An 18,860-nucleotide genomic window follows, 5' to 3' on the forward strand; every position below is an offset into this window, starting at 1 on the left:
AGGATTATCAAGATAGCTGTGTGTTTAATTATTAGTCGGTAACTATTCAAAGTCCTAGTTATTCACTCATCCTCCTTTATTCCACACGCTGAAGTAGAAACTCCCTGAATAAAAATTCCCATTTCACTGACTGTAACCCTGATCAAGTGGGTAAGATGTAGAACTGAAATTAAGATACAAAATTCCTAATACATGCAGGTCTAATTTACTTCTGTGAATTTCAAAACTTTGTTGTGCACTCACGGTTCAAATCTAAGAATGGACCATTTCATTAGCTGTAATACAGAACCAGCTGCCATAACATTGTCTTTAGCCACAAATCAGTCACTGAGGTTACCAATGCCTGTCAAGCAGGCCTTAGTTTAGAATCACAGAACCACAGAATATCCTGAGTTAGAAGGAATCCACATGGATCACTGAATCCAACTCCAGGCCCTGCACAGGACAAACCAAGAATCACACCATGTGCTGTCCAAACATTTCCTGAATGCTGTCAGGCTTTGTGCTGTGACCATTTCCCTAAGGAGCCTGTTCCAGTGCTCAACCGTCCTCTGAGTGAAGAATCTTTTCCTGATAATAAACACAGCCCAACAACAGGACTGTAGGAAATTCCTGATGACCTATGGCAGCAGTACCAACCTAGGTAAAGAAAGCCCATGTGGAGAACAGAACAGTCATTTCTGTCTTTTTTCCCCATGTATGTACATTTCAATGCTGTTTAGGAATGGCAGCAGTATTCTGGCCTGAATGCTCCAGACGTCTTCTTAAGATCAAGATTCATCGAAAGCAAAGAGATAATTTGCTTATAATATTATGCATATAGATAAGGTTTACATATCGGATATAGAATTCTAAAACGCTTATATGTATGCACAGAACCTCTTATACTGACTAAATATTGAAAATCTCCCAGCACCTACTATAGCTTTCTGAAAGAGATGTAAATTAAAAAATAAACAACTCTTTTTTTTTTTAGTTCTCTAGAGAATTAAGAGAACAGGCGGTACTTGAAACACATTTCATGAACTGTCATAAGCAAGACAGATTGACTGACATAAGATCCACCACAGCTGAGTGGTCAAATATGCATAAGTACATGAAAAACTATTTCAATTAATGAATGAAAAATGTTTTTCTTAGTCAGTAACACACTACCAATTGGCCTTATACCAGCCTTACTGAACATTAAGAAGTGTGATAATCAAGTGTATAATTTAAAAATCAAAGCAAAAAGAGAATTCAGTTTTGGGCAGAACATGATCAGAGAACATCCAGCTGAACCAAGTCAAGGTGATTGTTCTAAGCCATGTTGAGTCTAAGATTTCCATCGTGCACAGTCAGTAGACTAGGACTAAATTCAAATGTATCTATTCCAACCTAGTACAATATTGGGGTTTGTTTGCTTATACTTGGTGACAGACACTTCCTTTTAGATTTCCTGCCAAATGTCATTTAGTGGGAACACAATGTGTACAATAGGGCAATCATTGAGGAGCCTCTCATGGTTACCAACATCTATTGCAATGTCCTATTTCTGCGGAAAGGTATTTCAAATTAAGGTTCAAATGGACAGAGGGAAACAAAAATTCAGCTTTAATCTCACCTTATCATTGTCATTCCCTCTAGACCTAGAGCCATTCCACCATCAGGATGCAGCTGCATCATTAATAAGGGGCAGCTAACTTAACTCAATGTGAGATCTTTTCATTTTGAGAGGTCACAAAGCAATTCTCCTCAAGAGACCAGGTCAGCTTAGCACACAGGGAGTTTCAGGTTTATTTGTTTAGGTTTTTTATTTTTTCACACTATTAATGAAATAACTAGTCTTTCAAGGACTGCTGTAATTTATACACGGCCACGGATGCAGTAATGCCTAGTACAGTTCGGGGCAGTCAGATGATCTGTGACCAGCTGTCACAGACAACAGAGGTTACAGCAGGGTGTTGAACTTCAAGCTCTTGCTCTAAGACAGTCCATTTCAATAACACTGAAAAAGATGGATGGCACAGCTAGAGCTCGAAAAGGAAGATACGAAAGCAAATGTCCAGCATGCAAGAGAAACCTTCTCTCACTCACGCAAGATGGCAGATACCACTTAGATTTTTTTTTTTTTTTTTAATTTGTTTACCTGTACAGGCAATTAGAACTTGCATTTCATCTTCACTTCACTGTCATCTTTTATCTATGACTTCAAGTCACTGTATCACAACAGTGTGAAGGACTTTGAGAGGAATTGATCGTTTCTAGGCCTCGGCCTCAGAAAAAGGTGAATGTCACATGAAAGTAAAAATACTTTGCAACATTCTGTAAAGTTAGTGAAACTACAGAAATGTATCTCAAGTTACAGAAAAGAAGTTAGTATATCAAAAGGGACTACATGGAAAGTCACAGTATCCAGCTATTAAGAAACATTGCAATGAATCATGACAAATCCATTACTAGCTACTAAAATAAAATTCTGGAATTGACACTGGTCTCAGTTCCTTCAAAACTAAGGAAAATGAACAAGAATAAAATTGGTATGGCCATAACATTTCACCAAGCAAAATTCTTAACTGTAGACAGAAATTAGTCTCAAGTGAAATGTCAGTTAATTTATTGCTGTCAGTTCGGGATACATTGCAATGATGAAATCATTTCAAAATGTAACTCAGGACTTTGAAAGATAAATTCTTTCACACTGAAAAAATGAAACTACTACTAAACCTTCACTTACTCTGAAGTTAACCTGAATAATAATTTTCAGAGTTGTCTGGTCAGGGCAAGTAAGAAACATTAGCTGAAATACCATATTAGCAATTTGGAGACTTGCTGGCAACTTGAGTATTTTTTTTTTTAGACGAAATAGTGTAGATGGTATACTGAGCACATCAGAAAAAGTGTCAGCTTAATGTACTGCTACAGATATATTTCTATCTAAAGTAAATTGAATGTTTGAGAAAAATGAGAAAAACTTGACGACTTTTTCCTCTCAGTATCAAATACATCTCTGTCACCATTTTTACCACTCAGGTTCAAAACAAGATCACATCAGCTCCTCTTCATCTTCCAATATATTCAGATCTCATCTAAAACTTTGTCATTGTTGTTTTGTGTTAGACCTATACATATAAGACTCAACCTGCCTATACATCAAAAATTCTCATTCACCCCACTGACTCATGAGATTCAACTTGCCACCCAGCCAATCCATGCAGTGCAGTTTCTAAAATGCTCATCTCACTGGTTGCCAAAGTTTTCAGTAATTGCAAGGACAGTCCTCTTGAACGATCAAGCTTCTTATCAGCAATTTTACATTATTCTTCTTGTTTGCATCTTTATCATTGCATATCATTATACAATAATGCAAAACAACATGAGTAAAAACCCCTCTAGAAGCCTGTCTTCCAATACTACTACAAATACAGTGAACCAATACAATCTACTTCAATACCTAACATGGTACCTTTACTTGCAGTGTATTTGTTCTTCCTTGCCCACATTTCTTTTCTAGTGAGCAGTTATGTGGTGCTTAGCTGCCTACTGTGGTTGAACCACACCACCACCCTACAATTATTTCTGCTGCAGCTTGAAAACACAGAAGCATGTGCTTGATATGCACAAAAATAGGCAAACAAAGTGTTGAGACATACTCTGTAAAAAAAAAAAACCAACCAAAAAGCAAAAAAGAGTTCAAGACACACTTTCTGTGTCACTGGGTTTGATTTTATTCCATATTTTCAGAAGGTGGAATCTTAAAAGAACACTAGCTTCTTTCATGTTTAGGAAAGTCCACAGCTGCAAGCATTAGGGCAAAGTAAAACTGCAAAAGGAAAGAGGGATCTAAGATAAATGCTCTTTGCTAAAAGAAAAGAAAAAAAAAAAAAAAGACAGAAAAGTATTAGACTATTCAATGCCAGCTAATAAGCTTTATACTGAAGGTTTTCCTCTTAAACCCACTGTCCTTGTCATCCACTTTCTATCCACACACTGTTCTTTCTCGAGCTCATATGGCTTGACCTAAGCCGACCCATTACTTCTGGAAGAGGACAGTATGAGTCTGAAGCTTTTGGGCATAACAAAAAATGGAAGATTACCCCAACTATCACTGAAAGCTAATTCAAAACACTGAGAAAAGACTATCTGTATTAGCAGGTATCTAACATGCTTAGGGACTAAATGATGATTAACAGCAGCTCTACAAGACTAAGCACTCCAGTCAACATACAAAAATTATAGCATGAGTCTAACAACACACTTTTATCCAAATCTGGGTAAGCTGATATAAGCAGTAAAATGATGTTCACTCAGCCCACATTTGCCCTCTTCTCAAGATAAAATTACTCATGGTGAAAATTATAACCATGACTGATCATACACTATTACTGTAAATTAATGTAAAAATCTAGTCTCTCCCAACAGCAGTGAAACAGCAACAGTTCTAATGCTCTAATTCCTGGCGTTTGTCAGTTTTGAATACTTGAATATTGACTTATAGGGAGAACTATGTATTTTTCATCTAATATACAAGAATTTTGACAGTTTATAAAAAAATCCCTGAAGACCAGAACAAAAATGTATAATGTAACAAAAAACAAGTCAGGACGTTCTCTAAGCACTGAGGTTTCAGAGTGCACAGGAGTGCAATAAAGCAACATAGTTTCTCAGCAGGATTTGCAACAGCTGACAGCGCCACTTGGTCATTCTGTGTATGTACCTCAATCCATCCCACGTGTGCAAAATGTCAAAGTGGAGCTGTATGTTCAATGACAGTAGCTGCTACTGTCCTTTGCTCCTCTCCACTCAGTTTTGGAAGGACTGAACCTTGTGATAAACTGATTCTGAATTTGTGGGTAAAGAGAGAATGACCGAATAGATGTCTGACATCATCATCATCATCTATAGCTATTAAGAATTAACATTAACTTGTATCTGTCCAAAATGTGCTTCATTTCTCTTCAGGTACTTAATTCCCCACAGTTCACCCCAAAGAATATACTTAAGCTCCGAGATATATGTTATGAGACAAAAGACTGGGCAGCTTTTCCATCTCTGCAAACTGAAGTTTTACACTCTGTCTTGACGGTGTGTCAAACCAGCCATCAACTTCAGTGGTCAAAGGTGGGAACCAAAAGTAATCAGCTGCTTGGGTCCATATACATTTCTGAAAAATTTGTAGTATGAAAGGGACCACAAGCAGCTTGCAATCAGCTGAAAATGCAGCAGGCACATCCTGCCTTATACATACCTCATCCCATCTATCCCTTAAAATCTCTTTCCAATTCCCTGACTTGCAGTGGAGCCTCAACTATCATCTTGCACCTAAATCAAGCAACCTGCAAATCAAGACCCATGGGAAGTATAACGAATAAGAGATGGGACTAACACAAATCCAAAAACCAAAACAGCCTTCTACCAGGCAAAACTGACACTGACTACAGAAGGTAATCTCATGAGAAAGGGACCAAGTGTACAATATTTATAATGCCTTACAGTTTTTTTCACAAATCTTTATTTGTGAATGAATTTTTAGTTTGAAAAGAGAACTGCCAGAAACAAACCTTCTTAAAGTAATACACCAAATACAACTAATAAAATTTGAGTAAAATTTCAAAAGGCATTTCATGATGATGTTTCTCCAGAAAATTGCGAAGTAAATTCACAAACAAAAGGTGAAATTTACCCTCCTTCATAAAACATCATTTAATTCTCACTGGCTGCTAGCTTTGGAAAGTACACTTGAAAAAGAATTCAACAAGTCACCAACTTGTTTCTCAAGGCACCAACTTCTGACTGAATTCTTTAAATGTGTTTTATGCACAATGAATATACAATACGCATACTTGGAAGAAACCTTTTCACTGACTGGGACACAAATTTCCTCTTATTACAGGAAGTCAGCAACTTCTTGCCTGTGGCACTTTCCTCTGCTTGCACTCACTCACTGTTCCTTCACCCAGCCACAAAAATTAAACTTACAGGTATCCAGATTTTCGTATACTTGGAAATAAAAGAATATCTTCAAAATTATCTGCTACATATTTCCATGAAGCAGTAAAACTGGCAGAAACAATCAGTGTAACTTTTACATATAAATGTCAATCTACAGTGAAAATCTACAGCTCAAAGGAGCTCAAATTTTGTACCACTAGCCTAGGCTGCTCAACACATTGTACATAAAGTTTATGAGGTATAATGAACTTTAAAAGGTATTGGTACAAGCAGCACCAGGTTTAGACTGAAAAAATTGGACCAAACTATACAGATATGTTAAAGAATTGCCCACTTATACATTTGAATGTATAACTTCTCCCCAAAAATGTGTATATTTATTAGCACCATAGGCCTAAGTGTAAGTGATGCGAATTCAAACTACATCAAGGCCAAAGGAGGAGAAACACTATGCTACTGTCTCATGAATAACTGAAAAACAACCAAGGCTCCCACATTTTTTTTGAAGTATGTGGTGCTGACAAAAGTAACAGGCTGTATATTCTGCAGATACCCAAGTCACTGTTCTGAAAGCATAAGTAAGTTTTATAGGAAGCAGGACATACAAAACAAATGTGAGTATCAGCAGAGAACCACTCATCTCACTAAAGAAATTAATAGTGCCATTATCATTCCCAACACAAACATCAAGTAGCTTATCAGATATATGTTAAGAGAAGTATACTAAATGTTTACTTCATTTGTCCCATAAGCATTAGATCTATTCTCCTTGTATGACAGAATCCCAGAATTGGTTTGAGTTGGAAGGGATCTCAAAGATAATTTAGTTCCAATCCTTCCTGCCTCGAGCATGGCCACCTTTCACTAGACCAGGCTGCTCAGGGCCCCACTCAGCCTTATGTGTAACACTTCCATGAAGGGAACATCCACAACCTCTCTAGGCAACCTGCTCCAGTGCCTCACCACTCTCATAGTAGAGAATTTCTTCCTAATACCTACTCTATAGCTACCCTATTGCAGTCTGAAACCATCACCCCTTGTTCCATTCAATGCATGCCCTTGCATGCCCACTGCAAGTAAAAAAAAATCCCTGTGCAGCTTTCTTGTAGACCACCTTTGGGTGTTGGAAAGCTGCTCTAAGGTCTCCCTGGCGTGTTTTCCTCTCCAGGCAGAACAGCCCCAAGTCTCTGAGCCTGTCTTCACAAGAGAGGTGCTTCAGCTCTCTGCATCATCTTCATGGTCCTCCTCTGAACTTGCTGAGGTCAGCTACATCTTGCTCAGATTATATATAGCAAGGTCTCTATTACGTCTACTCTTTCACTCTACTTACCAAACTTTTTTTACATTGCTTACTATTTAACATATTTAAATTACTTTTCATTTCTCCCATTTAACCAATGCATTTAAAATTTAAGTACTACTCAGTATTTTACAATGCACTCCTGTATTAGCAGTGATAAGAGAGTATAAAAGCTGGGTTTACTGCATCTTTTTCTTTGAGTTGTTGTTTGGCCTTGAGTAAGCCACTTTCCTCTCACTGAAAATTATTAATGCTATTTTCTTTTATAGATGAAAGGCTCCACAAAACTGCTAAACATTAATCATGAATAATCTAGATAAAGGTTAGTTAATAACAAGGTACAAGAAATCAAGTATCAATTTGACACTGGATCCTCTTATACAGTTTTATACTGCAAGCAAGCATGCTGATATAAGCATGATAATGAAATAAACATGAAACATACCACCTGAGGCTTGAAAGTCTCTAGTATTAAAAGAGGTCCAACTTACATAGGAAAGGTTGGTGGGAACACTGACAAAAAAATTAAAGCAGAGATGATAAAAAACTAGTAACTTAAAGAGAATAATATTAATTTTGAAAGAGAATCTATTGGGGAAGTTTTCAACACTGCAGCTTGTCAGACTTCAATCAGTAAAACATAAGCAGATCTTTCAGCAGATATAAATGTTGCATTATTCTGAACAATGACAGGTAGGAAAAAAAGAGGGTTGAGGAAAGAGTGCGCTTATCCACATAATATTGGTTGCAGGAGCCACTGGTCACATCTGCCACTGCTAATGGAAAGTAACAGAACCCAGAATACAACCACCCTCATCAACACTATGTGAAATAAATGAAGCTAAAAAATATAACTAAATGGCCAGCATGCTGGCAAATCAAACTGCTTGTTGACACATCTAAAGCATAGCAGATAAGAAATGATTATCAGTGTTGCTCAAGTAATGACTGAGCATTAAGCTACTTCAAGAATTGAGGACAGAGTGCTGAGCATGACACTGGGAAGGTAGATTACAAACACAGCATTGTAAAACTTGTAAAATAACTACATATTACCACGGATAATGAAAACATCCACCTAACAAAATTAGCTGTTGACAAGAAAATTATTATGGCTAACAAAACTCAGTGTCAGGATTGTAAACCCTTATAAACTGACAAGAATTTGAGGAGCTCCATGGTATGGCAATTAATCCACAATCAGGAAGTTTTTTGAAACTTCATTTAAAACATCTGATGTCAGCCACTAAGTGACAAAACAGTGGCCTGGATGACAATCCATCTGATAGCAGGTACAATTCTTACACTAACGTTACAGTGAAGCCCAAATGCCAAAAATTTACTTCTACAGTCCCAGAAATATTTAAAACTTTCAAAAATTTCCATCCCTTCCCTAAATTCAAGTCTATTCTCCACGTGCATCACACAACTATACTTCTCCCCAGCATGAAAGTAACTACATGAAAGTAACATTAATTATGAAGCAGGCACAATCCAGGTTTCAAGAAACATCACTCAGACATTCATTACCTGATAATTCAGAACCAAAGGATCCTGACTGTATGTGGGCCTACTGGTTAAATACAAGAGCTCACTCAGAAGGTGGTGACAGCAGAGGTCTGTTACAGACCATCAGCTCAAACTAGAGAAAAGTAGGAATTTTTTTTGGTAAGCCCTATTTTTAATGTGCTGAAAGAAAAAGGTTTTTAATACTGAAACCTAGTACCTCAGGATCTTAAGTTATCAACAGTAAAAACATCCATTTAAAAAAATTATCAGCAACAGTTTTCTAACAGCACCCACCACAACTAGAGAAATTATCATATATTCGATTATAATAGCTACAATGACTAAATCACTGGAGTAGACACTGGGCATAGTCTAGGAATTACTGATCATGATCAAATCACATAGACAGACAGAGATTACTAAGTTTTATATAAACATACAGTGATGCCCATATACCTGAGTTTTCAAACTCTCAGAAGCTAAAAAGAGTCATGAACAAAATTATTTGGGAAAAAAAATCTCAGACAGAAAAACACGAAAACAGAAACTTCCCTAATGGCTTTTATCTTTGGTTAGGTAATTCTACAGCTAGCAAAAGGATGAATTTTGTCCTTTTGGTTAGGTAATTCTACAGCTCAGCCTAGTTTCTCAAAACCTGATTTTTTTTTAAATTTAAGTTAAAAAAAAAAAAAAAAAAAAAGCAGGATCAACAACTTAGAACTGGGGGAGCTGGATCATCATCAATATGAACTATTGTTGCAGAGTGTAGAAAGTGAGAGAGACAAAACATCCACCCATGACACCACTAAGGATGTTGGTAACAGAGGCCCAAAACTAGACAGAGATGGCACAAGTGTTAAAAATTGTAAGGACAGATCAAAAATAGTCAATAAATACTTCCATTCTATAGTTGGAAAGATTCAAAATGGTATAATTGTATCACATTATATTGATTTTCCTTCCAACTCATTTGTTAAGCAGATGTTCCAGATCAGATGTTAAAAAACATTGTGAGAAAAACATTTTAAATCAGCCTACTTGTTAAACTTATCTCAGAGTCCTAGAGTAGTCAGCCCAGTAAGTCTTTGATCTGCTGATGCTCTTTTAAAACTATGTATTTTAAAATCTGTATGTGTCTTTAAATGCTAGGGACTGCTACCATGAAGAGGAGTGAAAACACAGTGTCAAAGGGACGAATCAAGTTTAAGGCAGTCTGATATGATAGAGAATTCAGATGAGATAACAAGAACTAAGGAAAGACAGATGCATTCAAATGTATTCAAACAATAATTGCATGCCTTATTTTTAAATAGTGGCAAAGATGAATCACTGAAACAAGTCATCCAGAAAAGTAAATGGTAGATTCTCAGTATCTTGATACACTTAAAAAAATACAAAAAAATTAAAAAGCTTAGCCCACCAGAAGTTCAGAAATCAAACCCATTGAGACAAAAACTGATGCTGCAATACATTTAAGGTGAAATGCTCATGTATTAAGACAGATGCAGTAGTTAATGCAAGTCAACTTCAGAAAGCACATGAACTCTTCACATATACAACTAGATTAATTAGTAGCATGGTAGTAATGGTCTTTAATAAACCTAAAATAACGATTTGCCAGCCCATTAACAGAACAAAAAGCCCTCCAAATTAAATAGTACAGAAGGATAATGTTGGGGGTTTTTAAATAGAACACCATGGTACTGTCTCATTTCTGTTGCATCCTATTCAGTATCAGTAACGCCTGATTCTTACTAGTACTTTCAAACTGTTTCCAAAGAGACTTCAGGTCATGTTACGAGTCAGTGCTTTTGGGAAATCTACATCTAACCATTAACAGAGGCAGAACACCCATTTCTATTCTGTTTGGTAACTCAACAACTTTTATGCAAGATAAATGCTAAATGTTCAGCGTGCATCTCCAAGGTCCAGATGTAGTTTGACTAACTGTTCCAGCTTGACTCTTTGCTGTCACAATACAAATATGGTCAACTGTTTCTCCTCAAGAACTGTCACACATGGATTCATGTAAGATTCAGAGAAACGATGTCTTTTTCTCTTCAATGACATTAAAAAAAGAGCAGGAATTACTAGATTATAATGGGGGACCCGAAACTACATAATTTGCAAGTCCTTTCCGTGAAAGTAGTTGATCACAGAAGTTGCAACATCAGAAAAATAATCTCACTCGGGTGATAAAATCATTCTTATATAAAACACAAGACCACACTAACATTCTTCCTAAAATCTGAAAATGGTGCCAGCTATGCTTTTTGGAGGTCAAAACCAGAGCTCAAGCCTCACTAACATAACAACCCAACACTCCTATCACGTTTAACAGTCCTCCTCCTTCTCCTCCAACAGCGCAGATCACCCAAAGATGTGTGTTTTTATAGACTATGGACTGAAACACTTTGGGCCCGTTCTTGGGCCAGAAGAAAAAGCATACAAAACCTACAACTTATTTGCTTCAGAGCAGTGTAGAGCCTAAGTCAAACACTTTAGATAACAAACCACATTTGCACTCAGCAGACACCACTGGCTCCTGATCCAAAATGCTCTTACACGTGCTAATCAACACGGCCTCCAATGGACTAGGAACTGATTATCTTAGAAACTGTCTATCCTCCACAATCCTCAGCAACAGCTGTTGTCAATTACAGCAGCATACCTAACAGTTTAAGATAAAACTCCTAAGGATGGAGCACAAAGTAAACTTTCTAAGACTTGATCAACAGAATTCCTTTCAGGGTAAAGTGTGAACCAGTTCTTTGCACAGCCCTTCCCCAGCGAAAAATGAAGTTGTAACAGTAACAACAACCTGGAGACAGCAAAGATGATCTCTACACTAGCATAAATCATAGGCAGGGGGAGAATATATAACACATTTCCACAAAATCACATTTTTCTTGCATATCAGTACAAGGTAACAAAGTTTAAAAGATTCAAGTGCAAACAAGAGAAAAGCACAATGTTCAAGTAAAGCCAACATGGTTATGCAAAGAAGGAAAAATGTGAGAGGAATGTTTTCACTTACATTTCTCAGAGGTTTCGCCCTTCTCACAGATGGCAAAGTAGTTTCAGAAAACCTCTGAACCAATTTTGTGTGGCAAGTGAGCTTTGCTAATACTGCAGCTTAAACCAAAAAACTGTTTGTGAACATCAGGTTTCTGGTTTTTCTCAGATTTTCGAGAAGGTGAAACAAAGCAAAACATGGAAGAATCTCATCAGTTCAATTAATCATTGAACCAAGCTACCAGTACCAGGCTTACTTAGTCACCTTCCCATCCAAAAGGCTGGAAAACAGCCTTTTGTTTTCATCTCACTGGCAAAAGGATGCCACGAGTATCTTTTCAAATGGTCAGTTTTCATAGGCATTTACCATATCTGTAGTACCTAAATTATGAAGCCATCATAAAACCTAGGGGGGGAAAATGCACCATCTTTCCTGCACGCATTTAGCATCTAGCAATTGCTCATGTTTCGTACTTTGCTATGCAGTGAAATTCACCATGTAGGTTCTTAGCTCAAACAGCTCCAGTTGTTGGCTCAATAGAAAAGTTGTCAATTTCAAGTAAGAAAATATACAAAAAAAGTTTTGAAATTCACCTGTTTATTTGGAATAGGCTCTGTTTGTTTACCTGACAACACAGTGTTAATTTTAACAACTTTGGCAATCGCTACTATTTATATACATCCATATGACTCTTTTGGGTACAGCATTTAGGCCAAACATGGGCCACGTGTGTCAGTAAAAAAAAAAAAAAAAAAAAAAAAAAAAAAAAAAAAAAAAAGTCTGACAACTGGTAATCAGAATTGTGTTAACTCACAATTACAGCTACTACACTAACAAAAAGAAAGAAGGACTGGTTTCAAAAATAGAAATCATTATCACTCAAAACCAATGTAATTTTCTTATTGCCCGATTTTAGATCTTACAGTATTTCAACCTCTGAGTTACAAATGTAACAGTGGATGATGATTTAGAGAGAGATGGGATCTAGGACTAATTTAACTGAATATTTCATGAACCTCAAATTCTTAAAAACATTTTCGATAACAACAATCAGCCCACATATAATTGGAGCCTATTTTTGAATTTTTAGTTTCCACAGAGTAAGTATTATCAGTAAATGGCTGAACTAATGTGTGACAAGTAACAGAACTGACACATAACAACTTTAATGAAGTTTCTTTAGTCTGAAAAGAGACTTATGTGGTGCTTTTTAACCAAGTTCCAGAGCTTTGCAAGGGAAGGTAACTAGGATTACTGAGAGTCAAGTGGAGAATGAATACCGTGGAGCTGAGTCGCAGAGCTAGAAGTGCATTCTTTTCTCCCAAGTGCCATCCCAGTACATTTTGTACATGATTCTTTCACATGTATACCTCTTTCATGAGTACACCACCAAAGCGATGCTATGCCAGCATGATGGAACAACTGTTTTACAAAAGCAAATCATAAAGCCTCCAGGATGTGTAATACCACAGGGCATGTAGCTAAACTGAACTACTGATGGGTACAGTACATCAATCTCATTGTATGAAACTCTCAAACAGCTGAAATGTGTTAATTGCAGCCCATACACAGAAATGCAAACTTGTACGCCACTTGAACTGCTGTATCCCAAAGAAAAACGTGTGATGGTTAAACATCTACCACTGATGGCAATGGACAGCTAGCACAGACTGAGCCGGGTAGGTGAGAACAGGGAGGCAGAGAGGCTCTGGGGCAGAAAAACTGAAGGGAAGGCAAGCTGCTTCTAAAATTTCTTTTTTGAAGGCCTGGGAAGAAAAACATAAAATAACCATGAAGACCTTCAACTTCCCTCTTCAGCCATCGGAATCACCAACAACCATTAAAAAAAAAAAAAAAAAAGAGCCAACAAACCAACCCAGAGGGGGAAACCTTGTGACAAATCTGCCTCCTCCTCCTCCCTCCCTGCTCTCACCTCCCGGCAGCGAGGCTCTGGCTGCACAGCTCCCTGCCGGGCAGCACCTGCCCTCGGCACGCCCCGGGCCGCCGCCGCTCCCGGCGGGACCCCGCGGGAGGAGGGCGGGAGAGGCCGAGGAGCGGCGGCGGCGCGGAGCGCGCAGGCCTCGGCGCGCCCCCGGCCCCGCTGCTGCCACTGACGGCCGGGGAAGGGGCTCGGCGGGGTCCGGGGCGAGGGGCGGCGCACTGCGGCTGCGGGGCGGCCGGCGGGGAGGGGGACAAGCGGGTGAAGGGGAGCAGATGCTCTGGGGCTGGTTTTACCTGCTGCTGCTGCTGCCTGCAGTGGCATGAAGATCTGGCTCAGCCTCTCTCTCTCTCTCTCCCTCCCCGCCTCCCTCCTTCCTCCCCTCCTTCCCTCCCTCCCTCCCTGCGGCTCGGCTCGGCGCGGCGCACAGACCCCCGTGCCGGCCCGGCGCCCTGCGAGGGACGCGGGGCAGGGGGAGGCGGCGGGGGAGGCCCGGGGAAGGCAAGGAAAGGGGAAGGGCTCCCTGCCCGCCCGCGGGGACGTGCGGTGGCGCCGCCCCGCTCCCGCCGCGCAGGCGCCCGAGCCCGCGCCTGCTCCTTGCCCGTGCTCCGTGCTCCCGGTGCCCGTGCTCCGTGCTCCCGGTGCCCGCTCCCGGCCGCCTGTGCCGCCGGGGCCCCGCTGGGGAGGGGAAGCGCGGGCGTGGGGCCGCCTCGAGGCTCGGCCGGCGCCCGGTTCTCGCCGCCCGCGCTGAAGGGCACCAGGGCTGTTTGAAATCGGGAGGGTTTGCGTCTCTTCGGGGCCTTTCGGCCTCTTGAGGAAGCCCGATGTTTGTATTTACATAAAGCGTGCGTAGAGTGTAGTTACCAGTCACGCAGTGCGTGGTGAGGGGAAGGAGTTTAAAATGAAGGTAGTTTCAAGAGGGTCCATAACATCGCTCCTTGGGAGCGGCTGGCCGGGTTGAGGCCGCCTGGGAGGAATCCTGGTGGAAGGGGTCGAGTGCCCGGCCGGAGCTCGGGGCGGCCCGCGGTGGGAGTCCCTTCCCGCGGTGGGAGTCCCTTCCCGAGGCACACTTGGATCGCTGACACGCGATTGAGATCGGTCAAAAAAGATCTCTTACTGAAGTTTTGGAAAATCCGGTAAACTTGCCGTTTGCTTGGCGTCAGCCCTTCATTAAAAATCATGAAGGCATGTGAACAGAGGAGCCCCAAGTATTGAGGAGTTCATTTTTTTGCAGAAACAGCCTGCGAGGGGTGCTTTTCTGCAAGCGTTGGAAGGGTCGTGAAGCCTCTTGTAACTTAGGTTGCTCCTTGTGACCATTTTACAGTTTCTCATTATGTGTGGCGATGCACTAAGTAGCCAAGCTTTTCTTTGGGGACACCAGTACAAGACGAAGGGGAAGCTAGAGACATACTACATTGTAGATGGTAACTGAAGCAGAAGTATTTGAACCTGAGTCTTGGAAAAGTAACCCTAAAACTGGCATATATGACTATTAGAACATGCTTCAAGGTAGCATAGGAAGAAAGATGATCAATCTGAGATACACCTAGAAATGAAACAGGAATAAAACTTTTTAGGTTCAGTAATAATTGCATGATGAATGTGTGGTATCTGATCTCTGGAGATATTCTGTATAATTCCCTTGATTCCCAGAAAGGAACTTTTTTGCTTTTTGGGTGATTTCAGGGCAAGATAATCAGCCTATCTATGTGGTTTTGCCAAAGACACTTAGAGAGGAAATCTTCACTCCATGTCAGTCTACAGATGTTTTTGATTCCCAGATGTTTGATTAAGAAAAGAGAGACCAAAGTAGGTTCCGGCCTGCTGATGATAGTGTTTTACAGCCATACATTTACATTTTTTGCTACATCAGATTGCTACATCAGATTGTTTAAAGTAGAAGGAGCCATTTAAAGTTAAATTGTTGGTAGATTTAAAATTTAAAAACTCAGGACAAAAACCAAATGAAGACAGGAGAATTTGCTTGCATGTCTGTATATTCATTAATTTCAAACACATAGTTTCATGTTCTGTTTGCAATAAAGATTTTCTGTTTGTCTCTCCTTAGATTTGTTTTGTGCTAGAGCAGATCTCGATATTAAAAAAGCCAAGCAGTCAAGCATGTAAGTTTTTTCTAGTAATACAATGTTTTGAATGCCTTGAACAGCTCAGTTCAAGGAAAATACAATTTTGTTCGACACAAGGCATAGCATTTGATTTAGAAATGATACAGCCATCTATAGTCAGCCTGTATATATCACAGTGACCTGTCCACTATAAATACATGCAAGTTCCTATTTTCTGCTTTTGCAATACAGTGCATTTTAGATAGGAACATAGCAAAAGTAGCATGTGTTTGGGAGATGAAATGTCAGTGTGAAGAATTATATAACACATTATATGTTGAAGATATGGGTATATAGATGGGGCTCATTAGGTAAACTTTGTATTGAAAGCATCAAGACCTTTTCTTTATAAGCCTGCAGATTTGTGCTACCATTTAAAAAAGGGGAAGTGTGCACCTGCCTTTAGCACATATTCCCACTGAGTCGTCAAGTCAGGCAATTGCGAGTTGTCTAAATAACTACTGGAATAATTATATGAGCATAGGATATCTAATTGTGTGTGCACTTAGGGGATGTCTTAAAAGATTTGACCCTCTCAGTATTCTCAATATGAAAATTTTTCCCGTGGAAAATAAAAGCTGGAACAAAAGCCAGCAGGAAAAGCAACAGCAGAATCTGCCAAAAGTAGTTACTCTTGTTTCATTGGCAATCAATTGTTAGGCTAATCATAACATTTGGAATGCAATTTGAAGCGAGAATGGAAGTTCTAGCCCTAAATTAAAACATTGTAAAGAAATTAATCTCTTCTACTTATGCACCAATAAAGAGGAAAAAAATTCCAAATATTACTAACTTCTGTATTTTCAAGATTATGGAGGGTTAAGGTCAATCTACCTAGTTTGTGTTCACAATACATCTTACTGCAGAGTCACAAGTAGAGGTGTGTAAGCTTCACATAGGTGAAGAAAGTAATGTTTCTCATAATAAATATTGACTGACATATTCTTGAGGTTATAAATACTATTAAAATTTTACATGGCTGTGCATTGCAATTATGAAAACTTTTGCTTATATTTAGTTATGTTTTCAGTTCTTCGTTTAAATAGTCTGGTCTTTAATCTGGCTGCATTTTATACACACATCTCATGTGTAAGCCAGTATACATGGGAAAAAAAAAGCATATGTTGCTTGCTAGTATTTTAGTTTCTGGTCCTTGGGAGGGAAGAGGGTATCCCAGCTTCATTATCAGCTATAGAATAAAGCCATTATATTGAATAATTGAATAAAATATAAAACAAAATTTCTTTGCTCTTAGTTAACTCAAAATTTCTTTGCTGTTAGTTAACTCATGCAAACAATATAAAAATTCCCACAGATTTTTAATATGTATTTATGTGAATTATATACAAAGGATTTTATTGAATGTATATGCTTGCATTATTGTGTGCATATACAAATATATGAATATATACACATTAGTTGTATTTCCAATTGTGATAGCATCTTGTTTGGATTTCATATTTGATCTGTAATCCAGGAAATTTTGAAATCTTAGGAATCTCAAGGAAGAAAATCTCAAGGAAGTTTTTATGACTGCAGCTTCTCCCATGAGTCAAATAATACTACAGTCCTCTGTCAACTGAATTCCCATAGAGAAACTGGGAAATATTTGTGGAGTACTTCAGTATTTTCTAGACTCTACAATGAGATGTATTCTATACACAGCTGATAAGAATAAAGTTATATTGATTTTAAACTTGAATTTTCTTCCTGTAGGATCTGCTTGACACCATTGTCAGCTTGCAGTTTCAATTGTAACTAATCACTTAATCACTCTCAAGTTCTGCTTTTGTACATTATTTAAAAACACTTACTAATCAATAAGAATAATTATTCACAAGTTTTGTTCTGTCCTTTTCATTCTCCACCTGAGTCTTCTTGTGCAAAAAAGTAGCCTCGTTTTTCCTCTGAATTATAATAAGATTTGGCCATAGACATTTACTCCATAACTTAAATTGGCCTTAAGTAATTTTAAAATACTTGGGTTTAGTTAAGCTCTCTGTGAACCCATATGTCAAGTGATATGGCTTAATATAATTCTCCTATTATTAATTACACATCCCAAATACCTACTGCAACATGTTGTGTCTTCTTCCAGTAGAGAAGCAAACATCTCATGCTTTCTCAGTAAAATGCATAGCTTGACATACTGATAGTTACGTCAAACATGATGAAATGCATCGTGTAAGTTTGACAAAGAGGCATGATTTAATGTGTTCTGAAAAAATTTAAAGGAATCAAGGAAAGCTGAGTGAACAAGAGCAAAAAAAACTAATGAACTACTGTTGGAGAGAATGAAAGGAATCATGTGCTCCAGACTACCTCAATTAAAATTTGACATGTGTAAGACTTCCTCTGAAACTTTTCAATAAACCAACCTGATATTGTAACACACAGTGCACCAGCACAGAATCATATCAGCATAATGTGGTGCACCACATAGCTGTTGGGCCAGCTCACCGAAAGGTGGAGAAACTGGATAGTGCGGAGCAAGGCTATATGCAGATTTAATGGAGAAGGGCAAAAAGAAAATAAAACTGGATATCAGAAGAAGTTCTTTCTGAGAACATCCAAAAATAAACCACAATTCCTGTGAATATGGGTGGCCAGGGCAACATTTTTGCATGTGGTGCCTTTGGTCCCAGTTCAGGCAAAACCATCCATTGACACTTAAGTTCCATTGATTTCAGGAGAGCTTAAGTGCTTTCCTGAATCGAGGCTAATTAAGTGCATCACATACAAATACTTGTGTGCATAAATTGTTTACAGGATTGGGGCTTTAGGGCTTGTCTAAACAGAGACACTCAGGAAAATTAATCCAAATTAACTAAAGGTATGAATTTAAAGTGGATTAGTTAAACCACATTAAACCCCAGTCCACACTGGGGTTTAATGTGGTTTAACTAATCCACTTTAAATTCTCTGTTTTAATTACTTTGGATTAACTTTCCTGAGTGTCCCTGTTTAGGCAAACCCTTGGTGTATTAAATAAAGTCCCCAAATGAGTAAAAATTAGAGTAGACCTCAATCTATATAATA

At 38.7% G+C, this 18,860-nt stretch overlaps 1 protein-coding gene across 2 annotated transcripts in view; it reads right to left on the reverse strand.

Moving 5' to 3' along the window:
- TBC1D5 (TBC1 domain family member 5) overlaps positions 1 to 14,180 on the reverse strand; it is a 316,602-nt gene extending 302,422 nt beyond the window's left edge. For both annotated transcript variants that reach the window (XM_066319616.1, XM_066319630.1), the window contains exon 1: positions 13,992 to 14,180. The gene's annotated coding sequence lies outside the window, so the exon portion shown is untranslated. The remainder of the gene's footprint in view (positions 1 to 13,991) is intronic.
- Positions 14,181 to 18,860: the final 4,680 nt, after the last annotated feature.

Source organism: Sylvia atricapilla, chromosome 1, assembly GCF_009819655.1.
Source record: "Sylvia atricapilla isolate bSylAtr1 chromosome 1, bSylAtr1.pri, whole genome shotgun sequence".
NCBI lineage: Eukaryota > Metazoa > Chordata > Aves > Passeriformes > Sylviidae > Sylvia > Sylvia atricapilla.